Source organism: Ischnura elegans, chromosome 9, assembly GCF_921293095.1.
Source record: "Ischnura elegans chromosome 9, ioIscEleg1.1, whole genome shotgun sequence".
Taxonomy (NCBI): Eukaryota; Metazoa; Arthropoda; class Insecta; order Odonata; family Coenagrionidae; genus Ischnura; species Ischnura elegans.
Window position 1 is genome coordinate 94,997,126 of NC_060254.1, and position 16,013 is coordinate 95,013,138.

Consider the following 16,013-nt stretch of genomic DNA (forward strand, 5'->3'; position numbering starts at 1 on the left):
TGAAAATGGCATCATATACCGAAACCTGGGTCAGTTGAAATAAATAACAGTAGAGATAGACAAGTACTTTCATTATGTTAAACTCAGTAGAAGCGAAGTACGAGCGAAAGCACCATAGTCAGCTGCGAGCAAGTTGTGGAGGCCTTTGAGATACAAGTTTCATTTTCCACCTGCCCGATACGATGCTACCTTCCCCTCGGACCCATTATTATAATTCCTCGCATTTAGGGCCACATCCGGGGCCGAGGTTTTTCAGGCAGACGGATCGCATTTGGAGCCTTCGGGAATCAAAACGAGTCGCGAAGCTGCGGCGCGCTGCTTTTCCGAACTTTTCCGAAGAACACCGAGAGAGCGCTTGGAATTCGTCTCCCCTCCCCGCCCCTCCGTTTCAGCTACCCCTTCCACGCCCCTCCCCTCTCTCCATCAGCCTCCGGAGGGGGGGAAGACAAGTCAGCCGGTCGCTGAGCCGGAGCTTACCTCCACGCCAGTCGACCACCTCCGTCGCATCACGACGACTCGCGGGTGTGCGGTGTCTCTTTTCTGCTTCTTCCAGCCGCGTAAAAAGGGAAGAACGCTGGTTTTTTTTTACACCATCCACGCGAAGACTTTTTGGCGCGGATTGGTGCTCAAACATCCCGCGAGCAATAGCGCAGTACACTCCCTTGGGATCTGACACGTGGATCAGATCCGTCAGTGCGAAGTGTCAGTTTTTTTCGTAAACTTTCCTCTTCTTTTAGAAAAAAAGGGGGACGGATTGTCACAGTCCCCAGTGTGTACGTCTTTTCTCTTTGTTCTGGTGTTTACTCAAGGTTGTCATAGTGTTACCACCACGTTCTTTTGAGTTTTCTTACCACCGTCGTGCTAGACCTCAGTCGTCTTCGTACCGAAGTGTTAACAGTTAAGCTGTGTGTGGGGTTTTTACAAGAGCATTCGACCATAGTTAACAGTTGAAACGAAAATAGTGTGCTCAGTTACTGTGTTTATTGTGATCCCCCAGTTCGCGGCTTTTCTCCCGTGTATTGGTATCACCTGCTGATGTTCCTCATCGCATCTTTCTCGGCTCCGCAAGCAGCCGGCTTCTCCGTTACATCCACCCGGAGGCTATAGAATTGGATTGGACTTCCAGTTCATTCGCTTTTATCCCTTTCCCAACCTGTCAAAACATACGGAATCCACCTGCAGTGTCTATCTCCTGCTTATGCGTAAAGGTGAGTCCCTTTCTTGCTTCTCTTATGGGTTTTTACTCCCCGGCGAGTTTATTTTTCTCCCTCGCTGTTTTGGCATGTGTCTCGCCGATACAGGTTTATATCGTCGCTTGGCTTGTTTTCATAGAGCGAGTGCGACACGCATGCTTCGCTTGTCGAATGGCAAGTCGTTTCTTGTCCGTCGAGCCCGTTGTCCGATCGTATGCGAAAGGGGTGTGACGGATTCGCGTGGTGATGCCAGAGCCATGTAAACAATGGCTGCATTCTCGCCGATGGTCGCTTGTTCGCGCGGGATTCTTACCCACAATCCACCCTATAATCTGCATTCAGTGCACCCAGAGGATTACAAATACCATTTTCTAGAATAAGTGAAGTTTTTTTAACGTGCAAGTTCTACTTATCTCTTTCGGTTCACTACCTTTTGCATTTTTACGGTGAAATGACCATGACACCTTTCAAATATGACTCCTATCTTTAACTTCTATCGAGTTATGATAATTTTTCCTACGAAAAAGTTCTGTATTTGGTTGTATCATTAATTTCAATCGCAAATGTATAGGGGAGGCTTGATTTCTTTTAGGATATGTACATAAGTCTTATTGTAATGAAGGGAATACTTCACATCGTTTACACCTGCTCAATTACATCTCTTGACTCATTTTCCTATTTTCGATTAATTTTTCTTTAAAAGGTGTTTTCCATTTAATTAAAATAATTTATGCAAAAATCAAAATACAACAATAAAGGCGGATATTATTCGCTATGAATATTAATTTAGGATATATGTCCTTGGCATGTATCAGGCTGATTAGTTAGATTAGCTGAAATGACTAGTGTAACATTCATCGTATAATTACATGAACTCTAGTCAAAGATCACGAGCAATAGATCACTACCCCAATGGAGACATCATAGTAATATATCAGGAAACGGGGCGATTTATGCAATATCTATTGATAATTTATTCCACGCTATGCTTAAGTTAATTTCATTAATTGAAATATCCTATGGTAGTCGTCTCAATACGTGATCGAGCGAATGCTTACATTATTTCTTTGCGCTAATTAACCCTGGTGTGAATTATCTTTCCATGTGTGGCATTGAAGCGTGCTCTCGTAATTCATTTCATAGTCATGAGGTTAATTTAACGGTTGTCATTGTTACACCACCTACGTTAAGTATATAGATGTTATAGCTTATGCTAAAACACTTTGCCGGCTAGACTCCTTTCTACAATTTTAATATTTTAGATAGATTGTTTTATTTACTCGATCCTGGTGTAACATGCTTAAGACGAGAAAGATTCCCCAGGTGATATCTATGTTGCCACTCATTTTTTTCTGCGATTTTGAAAGGAAGTTATCAATTGAGCAATTAATGATGCAGTAAAAAGCTAATAACAGATGAAGCGCAGAACATAGTTCAGTTCTAACAGCGTCGTGTGCTAGTTACGAAAAAAACTCACCACACTTATGGTGCAGTAACGTTTCCTATCTGTGTTCATTTCTCTTTATCTTTGTTGATTCCTGTATTATCGGTCCATAACTGTTTCTAAACGAAGAAAGTTTTGAGGAATGGACATGCGCAGTTAATGAGCAATTTTAATGAAGGCAAATCAACATTAAGGGGAATTAGAATACTATAAGAATATAATACTATAAGGGGAATATTAATATAATACTATTGAAAAAAATAATGTGTAAGGAATCAATGTTTTGTATTAGCAAGCAGTTATAGACATATATTTTGGTTAAATATTATATGATATGGATGGTTTGGGATGCACGACTTAGTTACTAAGCCGGCGAGAAGAGAGGTTTACTGAAATTATGTGAATAAACTTTAGCTGAAACTGTAGTTTGAATGCTGACAATATTTTGCAGGTCTTCTGCTTTCTGAAGCGGTGGTCAAGAGAGGCAATGAGCAACAATATACCAGATGATTAAAAACAATACGGCTCTGCAAAATTATAACATGAATACTATCAGGGGAAAATTATTATATATTAAGGTCTTTTTTGGAAATAGTAGATTAGGGTATTGAATTCCGAAATCGCGATTCATTAAAGGGGGGCACATATTTTATGCTGATTCTCATTACATTTAATCTTTCTCTCTTTAATTAAACTAAACAATTATGCGTGTTTCTGTCTTCTCTATATATGTTTTTGATGTCATCAAAAAAGTCAGTGATGCAACTACCCAGTTCTTGGGCTAAACTTCATGAATTTTAAGCAAAAAACAATAACCTATGAGCCAGTCGTGGATATGATGGGGAAAAGTATTAATTATTTGAATGTTTTCAATGATATTTTTATATTTCACGAGATATTTGATGCCTTGCATCACCTTTCCGTGAACACTAGTTTACGTAACTCATTAATTTCCAATTATGGTTAAAAAATAATCTATCTAAGACGTGCACTGTCGGAGACCTCAATTCAAGACTTCGTGATATATTTAATGCATTTCAAAATCCGTGTACACATACGGCTTCTAATTTTTATACATCTCACCTGTGAGCAATTTTCCCACGATTGAATGTAAGTTATGCAATGCCGGTTCGATATTTTCCCTTATTAAGCTGTCTTAAGGGGATATCCTGGTCATTAAAGTTGGTGAATTTGATGAAGATGCGAGGAAAAAAGGTGTGAAAGTGTTATATTTTACAATCGTTTATTGCTCTCTGATTCTTCCGAATCGAAGAAGATGCACTTATTTTTGAGTCAAGATTTTGTACCACGAATGTTACAATAAATAATATTGCACTCACTTACTGACTTTGCTGTCAACCGGAGCGCATCACAAAACGAAATGGATTTGAATCCAGGGAACTAAACTCAGTGTGAAAACGAAATTGGAGTCAAAACTACTTCGGGTCGAAACTAAACTAAAACTCTGGGACGAAACGAAAAACAGAATATGTTTCGCACCGGAGAGGCCACTTGCTTCACCTTCGAACAGTTTAGTTTCGACCCACACACCTAGTAGGTAGTATGTAGGAAGGTTGAATGAAGTAGAGGTTCGGTCTACCGCCATTAGATGCATGAGGCACTCATATTTTTACCACTAACAGGAAAACGGTGAATACAAACTGTCCATTCGATTTTAAGCCCAATGCTTTAACCTCTCTACATTCTGTCATGAAATGGGTCTTAACTATTCCCTCTTTCCCTCTCCACTCAACTTTTGGGGGAACTTGGGAAAGTTAAGAATGAGCTGAGTGGTTTCGATTAATTTAGTTTCGTGTCCGGGAGTAAAGTTTCGACCCGGGTCGAAACTAAACTCCTTGGTGATTTTAATTTCGTGTGGGAACGAAAATACACCAATGCCTCGTATATTCGTTTCCCTCCGGGTCGAAATGAAGCATTTTCGTTTCGTCTCACTAGCCATCCCTGCTTCTCTGGGACGTAGCTACAAATTTGCTTCGGGAGAGCTTTATTTGCGATTCGGACGCGTCAGGGAACGATTCATTTTATTGAATCAGATATGAATATCATTTGAAGGGAAAGGTTCTGTACAGTATATACTGAGACTAAACGGGGGGCCTGAAGCCCCTGCGAAGCCTTTGCTGCGTTCTTGCCCCTAGTTTCATACTTTAATTTAACAGATACATATTTAACCTGACTCTGTCTCCGTTAGAGTAATTATTGTAAACGTAGAATACGAACGTAGAACGAATAGAACGTAGAAACGGAATGACGAAGGCTAAGACGATTCCTCCAATCATAGAAATCTAATGGTATTTACTGATAGATTTTTATCCCTAATCTATCTAACCTAACTTTGTCTTCAGATCAATATTACAGTCGCAGGAATAGAAGGATGAACAACTTTACTATTTCCAAAGTTGTTGATCCTTCTATTCTTGCAATTAGGGATTTCCACCAAGTTACGCCCGCTACGATTAATAATATTACAGTCGTTCAATTTAATTTCTTGAATGAACGAACGTCGATAAATTTTATATTGCCTTTAATTTACTATTTGGTTTGATGAATTACATTTCCGCTTCCCTTTTCGAAAGATCCCCGCAGGACTGGTGGAACCGACCGCGACGGTCGTAACTGTATGGCTTTACCTGTGCCGGCTTTCGTGGGTGTTGCCTCGGGCTGTTTCGAACCGTTTGAAGTTTTGCTTCGTTGTCTTATCCCGCCGTCCTCGTTCGCCGACTCTCATGGCGTTTATCTCGTAAAAGGGCAATCCTCTCTTTGCAACCCGGTCACCATCGGTGTCCGTCTGCGGCAGAGTAATTATTGTCAGGGACGGAACTTGGAGTTTTGTCAGTGGAGACTAAGATCAATTTACCGCCCATGTAATAAATCCGTAAACTTCTTTCTTTTTAGATGCGATAGTTGAAATTACACACTGTATGATTGTTATTTGATTGATATCACGAATGATTTATTTGCATTTATATTGTTTTTTGAACACTTCAATTTTTATTCGTGGGGTAACTGAGTTACCCCGCACAGTAATTGGCGGGAGGAAAAAAGAACATGTTTATTATATGGGTGCGGGGATAAAAGTTGGATTCAAATTAATTTTATTGTATTGTAACTTCAGTAATGCCAATATTCGGCATGATGGCACCTTTTGTACTTGTTTTTTCATAGTATGTTACTCTGTGTACAGTTACAATAGCAAAATATGATAGATTCCTGCCATTTCGCACAAAATCAATGTAAAAACCTAAATTCAGCCCACAATGTATTTACAAATTATACAAAACAAGATGTTGTACCATAAAAATAGTCATGGTTTTTAATTACGGGGAAGACTAAAATACAACATATAATTCATGAATTATAAATGGGGTAAATGAGATACCCCGCACAATCGTTCGCGTAAGTTTTTATAGGCTCAGTCACGGAAGGGTTTAGACGTCTTATAAATTTTATTGTCTAATAAAAGAAAATAATTTTTGCTAATAAATAAATTAGAGAAATTAAGAAAATGTTTAAATGAACGATTCAAATTTTGACTCCTCATGAAATCTACCGTCGGGGGTACGTTCATCCTTAATCGTGATAAATCTCGTGGTATGCATTAAATACACAAAGATTTTATGGTTTAATGCTGTGTACTTATCATACTGTGCATAATAAGTTGCTAGATTTATTTCCTATCGTTAGATGTTGGGGTATAAATCAATTTCTGACCTGCATTTATCATCATTACTATTGTGACGAAGGAAAGAAATAGGTACGACTAAGATAGGAAATAGGCGAGTCTAATGTGAAGAATGCCGGGACGAGCCACGGTGATAAATTCACGGAGTCACCCGCAGTGAACAAGTTGTGCCAAAATTCCACAGAGAAAAATATCATTCCCTTTGACCGGGATTCGAACCCGGATCCCCCGATATCTATGGGTTTCTTTTTCCGGTCGAGAGCACTAGCCAGTGATGCTACTGAGGCGTCATTTATCTGCTTGGAAAGTTGTGGACTATACTGAACAAGATGGTCTGGACAGCTGAACATATTATGCGAATAGCAGTCCACCCTTTCCATCTCACTAATTTCCACAAAAAGGAATAACGCTTCGGTAGCTTAACAGGATAGTGCACTAGGCCGGAAGAGGAACATGTAGATGCAAAAACTGTGCATTTTTACCCGGCAAATAATGCAAAAATCGTGCGAAAATTCTACAAAGAAAAAACCATTCACCTTGGCCGGGATTCGAACCCCCGATATCGAAATATTTCTTTTCCGGTCGAGTGCACTAGCCAATTAAGATAATGATGTGTCATTTCCCCTATGGAAATTTGTGGACTATCCCTGAAAAGATGGTCTGGACTGCTGAACATATTATACGAATAGCAGTCCACCCCATTCCACCTCACAAATTTCCACAGAGGGTAAAGATACCTCGGTATCTTGACTGGCTTGTGCACTCGACCGTAAAAGGAACATGTACATATCGAGGGATCCTGGTTCGAATCCCGAATTGAAATTTTCACACATATTTTAAAGTAGTTCCGTCACACGGTGGTGTAGGTTAAGATGTAATATTTACTAGATGAAGTGGACGGAGAGAAGGGAAAAAAGTGCTGGAGATGGTGGGTGAGGAGAGGCAGCTTTTAGATGAAATGCGGAACAGATAGAAGGTGTGGATGGAGCGAGTACGTAGCGCGGAGGGAATGTTGAAAACGGTGTTAGGGGGTTGGATGTTTGGTTAAGGAGGGAGAGGAAGGAAGAAAATAGGATTTTTAGATAGAATGAAATGTAGTAGGCCTCATAGTGAATTGAAGAGGGAAGTGTTTGAAGGAAGGGGAGGTTCTCAGCATGCTTATTGAGTACCCCATGGAAACATACCTTTATCGTTAGAATACTACAATAATAATAACTTTTTTCTCCCTCTTTCCATTTAAGTGTTTTCAAAAATATTTAATTGATTCTTTTGGCCTGTTGGCATTTTTTCTACATCTCAAATGTGTATTTTGATTCTTTTTCGAATGCATAATTAACAAGTTTTTGTATGAAGTGCATTTATTCAAAATAGAATCGTCTATTTTTCGATTAATCGATCTTTCGGTTCAAGTTTCAATTTTCATTGAAAAGTGGAGCTTTTTATTTCGATCAAAAAGTCAATTGTTCGAAATATATATTTTGACTGGCATTTTTCCATCACTTTAGTCACACGGGGGTGTAGATAAACATTTTAAATGTTATCATTTGCGCATTGGCAAACAGTCCTGTTTCATCAACTCTCTCCGTGGTGCAACCCGCGCGCTTTTCACCCCATAGGTCTCGAACCCCCTTCCAATGTCTCTCCGACCCCTTCCACCTCTGCTCCCCCTACCACCTATCCCTGACCACGGCGAGCGTCTGAAAGGATTCGCAGACTCGTTTGTCGCCACGGATTCCCACGGAACCGGTGCGCGCAGGCGCCATAGTAAAAGATAATGAGGGGATGAGAAAGAAAAGGAGACCTTTGTGGGGGAGGAATCGCGTGCTTGCGTCTATAGCGGGAATCGGGACTCTCAGCTAGTCGCAGATATCGGCAAAGACGTATACTATGCAGAGATTCGATCTCTATGAATCAATTTACTTGGGAATGTATATTTATTAATATGCCCGAAAATTTCAAAATTAAAAAAAAATGGAAAGTGGCAAGAAAGCAGAAAAATGAAAAAATGTACTAAGAAAATTGTTTAATGCAATACAAATAAATTTTTAAATTATTAAAATGACAAAAATGGATTAATAACAAAAATTTACTTATTCTATGTATTAATGTGATTTAATCCTATGTTATCATTTAGTATTTAACTTTCTGCTATTACAAACAACACACTTCCTATACAACATAAATATATGCGCAAAATTATAATTATATTGTTAATTGGCTGGTTGTGGTTAACATGGTTTATCGGTACAGCGGTAACGCGTAGATGCGCAAAATATTTATTATATTGTTTACTGGCTGGTGGTGGTAAACATATTTTACCGGTACTGCGGTAACCCGCATAGTGCGCTAAACGTAAATAATATGAGATCGAGATTCGATTGGTACATTCAATCGGAGATATTTTGTGGAACGGATAGATTTGGGAATTCGTTTTTCTTCCGAGCCTTATAGGACTTAAATAAATGTTAGTCGTATTTTTTATATCCTTTTTATATGTAAACGGCTGGTGTCCTAAAACCCTCTGTCACTCACCTTTTTAGGCGGCTTGTGGAGTAGTATGTAGTTGTAGATGAATCACTTCGGTCGCCTGATTCTCTATGTATATCATTGATTGGAAATAGTGAGAACGAATACTCATTCACTTTGTACTCGATAGAGACTGTTAGACAGTAAGTAATGCAGATAGTGCAAGTTTTAATGCATTTTTTCCATGGGGCAAAACATTTTCTAGTGATTGATTTCTCGTATAGAATATATGGAAACCGTTCCTTACGATGTCAGAGAACCTTTTGTTTCCCGGAAAATATCATATTGTTCGCAGATTCCATCATGTACTTGAGGTAGTACTTTCTAGTGTTTGTGCATGGAAGCGGTTCTACATTATAGAGAAGAAACTCATGAGTTCAGTTCGGAGCGTCAAGAAAACTGACCTGTGGAAGAAAAAAATTATTTTTACAGCTAATTTTGAATTGTTTTATGGAACCCGAGGTATTGAGTCCTAGTTTAGCCAAACGATGTATTGGCATAGGTATTCTGTTTTGAAATCTACTCAATTTAACACAAACGTAACTGACTAGGGTGTAGATAGAATTTTATTGATACTTTATATCTCAAAGGAGTAGCTTGTGATTCATTTCACCATAGTAATAGTTTCGTGCTCATATTTTATATTAAATGTTCTCCACTTATATCCGGTTGTAGCTGATGTAATTATGTGGTTATTAAATCAACCATTCATTCTTGGATATAATACATCTAGATCCATGGTTCATTGCTATTTTTGAAGGTTACATTTATGAGGAATAGTGACTGAGATGAATATGATGACTTGAGTTTGTCTATGCCTGTGAGGATGAAATATTTTTATAATGTTTTCATTTAAATATAGGTATAGCGTTGTGGAATTTAAGTGTGTCTTATAAAATCAAGATAGCTTTAGAGTGGCTACTAAATAGTTTTAGAAAGGAGAAAGACGCGGAAAAGATGTCACCTCCTGTATGCCTTTTTGGATGGAGGTTAAAGAAGTGATTGGAGGACAGTTAGAGAAGCTGTTTGGGGACATTTTCATTTTGACCCAATCTCAGCGCAGCCGATTGTATAACGTATCGGATCACACGAGGAGCCAATTTAGGTTGAAAAATGTCATTCGGAGTGGAAAACTAAATAGAAACAGGTCATTTTTGTCATCGATAAGTAAAAACTGTAAAAAAAACGATATTGGAGCTGATGATACCGGAAGAAGTTAAGAAGTAATAACGGTACATTTTATAAATTAGCATTAATTGATGACACAAGGTTGATCCTTTTTGAAATATAGAAAATTTTCATTTTTTATGAAAACGATTGGGAAACTAATACACATACAGCCGCAGCTTATTTGTCTGAGATTTAAGATTCATAATGACGCGGAAATCATTATTTACATTGAAGGAAATTTGCCCTCAAATTTTCAAAGAAATTTCGTATTCCTGTAACGTTTTTTCTCTCATGATGCACGTGGGATAATCTTGTTAAAGGATATTATTGCATGTAATGTACTGAATAATTCTTTCATAGCTTTTGAGGCTTGTTAGACTATTGCATTGTGAATCAAAAGACGTTCAAATAAATTAAATAAGCTAGAATGTTCACTTTGTTCTTACAAAACTCCAAATATTGCTTCGTTTAACATATTTTGCTATGTGAGTTATACACGCGCCTAGGAATAATTAAGGAAAATTTAATTTAGTTTTAGGGATTAAATCAAAACTTGAAGCTTGTACGCGGTGAAATGGCTCCATATAGCCAATAGTTTCCGGGAACTTAATAATTAAATTGATTTATTGTTTATTTATATTTATTTGAATGTATGAATCAAATTAACTCATTGATTCTTAGAAGTCAAATCGAATTTTTAATTTAGCGTTTTTCATAAAAACGAAGTGAGACTTTGTATCGGACGCATGCTAAATATTTGTGTAAAGTAAGAAAATACAGCAAGGAATTACGAAGAAAATAGAGGGATATATTTTAAAGTTATGGTTTATACTGTAACTATTAATTTTTTATTATTTAATCATTACTGTATATTTCTTAATTATTTTTCGATTTTAATTAATATTTCTTAGGTCGAAAAATAATGTTTTGAATAAAAATTGGAAATGCTCTGGGAGGCTGCGAGACGCTTTACATGTGCTAAGAAGTTCTGTGGGAAAGATGATGTAAGGAGAATGGAAATAGTTTGTGGGTGCGGAGAAATTATGGAAATGAAATGGAATGACTAGCGGATTACGAACCCGCCCTTGGAAGGTTTGGCGCGTGGATGACTATGAAAGTCGGGAGCGAAGGTGATGAGGATAGCTAACGGGAAGCATACTTATAGCACGCCGGATGCCATAGAACCAGAGGATAGAGGGGTTATAGCCGAGGATGAATAGTGAAGATGGTTTGCTGTTGGAGACTTCGATGCCGGAATGTTTTTGTTAGGTGAAATGATGGACAGGCTTCGGAAGGGTTATGAAAGGCTGTGTCAAGCAACTCCTCATATTGAGTTATTTTCCTTTGAATGCGATTTTATGCGGTGTTAGAATGCGATTCGCTAATCTCTGTAGGGACGAAATGTGACTGGTAAATTAAATTGAAATATTCCGGGATTTTCCACGGTGATACCTTTTACGGAGTCACCGGCAATGCACAAATTGTGCGAAAATGATGACTAATAGACATTATGGGGGTTTAGAACTGAACATACAGTCCGGGCACAGAGCAATTGGGTACAGAGAGGATATAGAGAACTAAAATATAATCACTATATGCGCATTTGGTCATGTAGGAAAAAGGTAATTGTGGTCGCTTGAAAGTAAACATGCTTTTGAGATATTTGAACTAATGTTGTTTTGTGTCGGATTGCGAGAATATTTAATATATTTTATAATAATGACATAACGATAATGATATTGGTTAAGCTTCGGGGAAATGGGCGAAGACAAGAGAGTAAGGAAAATAGAGGTTCATTGTGGTCTTCTGTCATTAACTACAATAATAACATTATGTCCGGAATGCGTAGGCTTCACCTAGCGAACAAGTGATTTTTTTTTAAATCAAAATTGACTAGCTGTTAAATTTTTATAAGAACCTTAATTGAAGCCCTGGGTGTGTATTTCAGTTTCCTTATCGGTTCCCTTACCGCTCATGATTGTGAAGATATATTTTTGCTACTGTCACTACGATTGATATTCAATATTCTCAGCATTAGTTAAAGTTAGCTATAAGAAAGAACCCGGATAAACGTACAGATCTTGACAAATTGGATACCATGAACGGATTCATCGTTTATTGTCCGATTTTCCGTTAAAGATATTATAAAACCAGGCATTTCCATGAGGTATTTAGGTAAGATTTTCTTGTTTTAAAATATAGTTTCAAATCCAAAAAGGTGACTGCCGAAGTTGATTCTAAAACTCTATTTATATTATGTTGGCCTTTTTCGGTGTTAAATTTTATCATCATCTTTAGACCTGGTCATTTTTATCTTCGTGCAATGCTATGGATTCACTCTAAAAACGTCTATATAATAATTAGTATATTTAGTTCTTTTTCAATTGTCTACGAGTTTTAAATTATTTATGGCTTCCGATGACGGCATTTTTAAAAAACAGCTCCTATTAAATATACTCCACGTGATATATCCGTTTTTTATTCTTGAATAATTTTTTAATTCGCAATAATGAAATGTGCTATGTTTTGTCTAGTTCACCTTGAATTTTTATTACAATACGAACAGGATTAATACTATTCATGGTTTTATTGTTATGTATATCCTAGCTCAATATTAAGCCGTTGCCAGTTTTGCAGTGTGACTGGTATATGACGGTATTCACGGAAGAAGAGAAATCGTCATAGTTGCAGGTTTTTTTTTCGTTGAGTTCTCGCTATCACCACGAAGCATTAGCTGGCGAAGAAGCCTCACAGTAGGAGCGACTAGAAGACTTCACCGCACGTTGTGAGAGAAATGCCGTCTAGTCGCGCTAGTCTGCTATTGAATTTCTCTCGGCCTTACGAGACTATTTTTTCACGTAGTAACTACGACGATGTTTGGTCGCTGCACCTGCAAAATTAATAAAATCCATTGTTTTTATATATGGCTGTTGGAAATCATGACTAAATATTTGTGTGGCATCACAGTAAGGTTATTATTTGAGGAGAAAGTATATTTTAATTAATAGTAGCGGGCGTAACTTGGTGGAAATCCTTAATCGTATGGATAGAAGGAATAATAACTTTGCTATTTCCACATGGTAATTTATTGAGATTGACCATGGTTTCGTTACATCGTAACATTATCAAGGTGACAATGTCAAGTTGACTACGTTACGCTGTAACGAACCATGGTCGGTTTCAATAAATTACCATGTGAAATAGCAAAGTAATTATTACTTCTATTCCTAAGAAGTATAATAATCGTAAAAGTATAATGCTAAACATTTTAGGTTATAGGAAGGGTAAAATTAAAGGCTACCTCTGAAATAATTGAGCGTGAATTAGGATTATAGCCGTCACGTTTAATATTATTACTTTATTGCGCCAATAACTCGCAGATTTCACTTGCTGCTCACCAGTCGCGTAAGTATTGGGGGGATGAGGGGATGGATCCCCTCTCTAAAACCTCGGGGAAGTGAAAAAGTTATTTAAAACTATTGTCTAGTTTTGAAATTTAATAACAGCATCTGCATCAGTTAAATTTTCAGTTCAAAAATGATGTAAAGTGTATATGACGGGCATAATTTTTTTTTCAAATATTTTCCCGGACCCCACGTTGCCTGGGGGACGGGTCGCCACGCCAAGCCATCCAATTTCCCCTCCCCCAAAGCATATTCTTAGTTACCCACTGTTGCACACCACGGTTGCCCACTTGTTACCTCACTGTTACGCACTGTTGAGTAATTTTCAGTTCCCCATGGATAATTATTATTGAATAGATCGATAGTAGTTTTAGCTCGTCAATCATTATCATGCTTACGTAAGCGAAAATCGTGGATGGTTGGATATTTAAATTATATGGACAATGGCTAATATCCATGGTAAACCTTTATAGCAACGATAATGGAAAAAAAATCATGGTATAAGAATTAAATCCTTGCTCTATTCAATGCATATTCTCTGCCGTGTATATTTCTCACAATCAGACAAATGTTGAAGTTATAACTTTGCCCTCGGCTTTTGGTCTCTGTGCAGCCTCCTTGAGTGCTCTAGTATGTATTTATTCTGGTGTCATAGGCGTCACGTCGTCGCTCGCATTTTAAGGCGGGTATGTACGTCGCTTCGAGGGTGGGTGATCATCATTTGGCCGGAGGCGACCACGCATCCTCTCCCTCTGCCGACGGTAGAAGCCGTTTCCGCCGCGGCGGTGATGATGTGATGCGAGGTTTGCGCATAAAAAAACTCTCCGATCACCAACCTCAAAACCGCCTTCCACCGTCAAATCTCCTCCCTTTACCATTACCGCCGGCGAAGATGAATCTTGGCTCTCCTGCGTGCGAACGCGAGAGAATCAAAATAAAGTCCGCATGAGATCAAGTATCTCATTCTCTTCTCCCTGTATGCATTCTTTTTGTCACTCTTATGAACTTGACGGTGTCCTTACAGGCTCAACGGTTCAATTTTCGTGAATGAAAGTGTTATTTTCGGGTTGCTTGTGTCCGAAAACCTAAGAATTGACATCTTGGTCAATGAAATTCAGACTTTTTTCTATCTCGATTTTTTTAACATTGAAATCCCATGAGGCAAATTCAAATTTTTGGTTTGGACCCACATTGTGAGGTCAAAGTTGTAAAACTTTACTGTTACACTCCACAAAACTTAGGACCTTTCGTACGCAGGTTTCCGCGGTGATTACTTGAGTTCAGCATTCTTTCGGGCTGCATCCGCGTCCGTTGTCGAAGAACCACAACAGTTTCGCCAGCTCTCCTGCCAGCGTCCTCAGGTGAAGGATGAAGTGAAGCTTTTAGTCCTCTCTTATATAGGCAATTTTTTGGCGCCAATTCGGTGAAAGAAATCCACCGAATTGGCGCCAAAAAATTGCCTATATAAGAGAGGACTAAAAGCTTCACTTCATCCTTCACCTGAGGACGCTGGCAGGAGAGCTGGCGAAACTGTTGTGGTTCTTCGACAACGGACGCGGATGCAGCCCGAAAGAATGCTGAACTTAGGACCTTTCCCCATAAGTATGCCAATTTTCATGAATATTGCTCGATGCAAAGTTTCTAAAATTACAGGTCAAAAATGACACACGACCCTTGGGACAGTCTGTATAATGTTTTCTCTTCACTTGGGGGAATAGTTGGTCAGTGGGGTACCCAGGAATTTCGTATGGGGGGGGGGGGGGGTAGCTTCAGGGGGTGAGGGGTTCAAAGCCAGGAAGGAAAATTTTTGGAAATCAGGGTACTAAGTAGAGGTTGATGGGTACCAGGGGCGCAGCAAAAAATTAAGGCTAGGGGGGGTTTTAGGAGCAACTAATACTTTGGGGTGTAGGGGTACCCGCCAAGGTAAGTGGGAGTTGCGGGAGCCCTCGTTCAGAAAAATTTTAAGATTAATGGTTCAAAATGGCGAGTTTTACGGCTTTCTGGGGGATATTTGATTAATCCTAACACTTTTCTATAAGTAATACTAATTCATTAAGTGAAATGGATTAAATTTAAAAATTTCTCTGAACTCTGGGGGGGGGGATTTTATCCCCCCAAAGCCCCCCCTCGCTGTGCCACTGATTGAGACTTTCGCGGAGTGGTGTAGCATGATTAGCAAGCCATTCAGATTTGCATCAAATATGAATTTCATCAGTATGAATTTCACTCACTATGAAAATTTTTGTAATCTCTTTAATATATAATATTAGTTTAGGATTTCAGTTTTATTACCATACTTAAGCATAAAAATTATTTTTGAGCTATAAACTGATCTTTAATAATATGTTCAAATCTGATGTGACAATCTGTGGGCAATACAATTATATAATTAAGTAGTATTATCGATTTTATATGAAAACATACGAATTTTTATCGCCCAATTTTCATGAGTTGATGACGTCATCACTGTAGTTTTGGTTCAATTACCCGTTCAGACTCATTTAGCGGTTAAACCAAGAATATTTCGACCTTGAGATATTTAATTATGTGTTCCGAGTTATTCTATCTAATTTGTC

General features: G+C 38.3%; 1 protein-coding gene across 1 annotated transcript in view; it reads left to right on the forward strand.

Moving 5' to 3' along the window:
- The first annotated feature begins 485 nt into the window (after positions 1-485).
- LOC124164999 overlaps positions 486-16,013 on the forward strand; it is a 265,496-nt gene continuing 249,968 nt past the window's right edge. The window contains exon 1 of the mRNA XM_046542238.1: positions 486-1,208. The gene's annotated coding sequence lies outside the window, so the exon portion shown is untranslated. The remainder of the gene's footprint in view (positions 1,209-16,013) is intronic.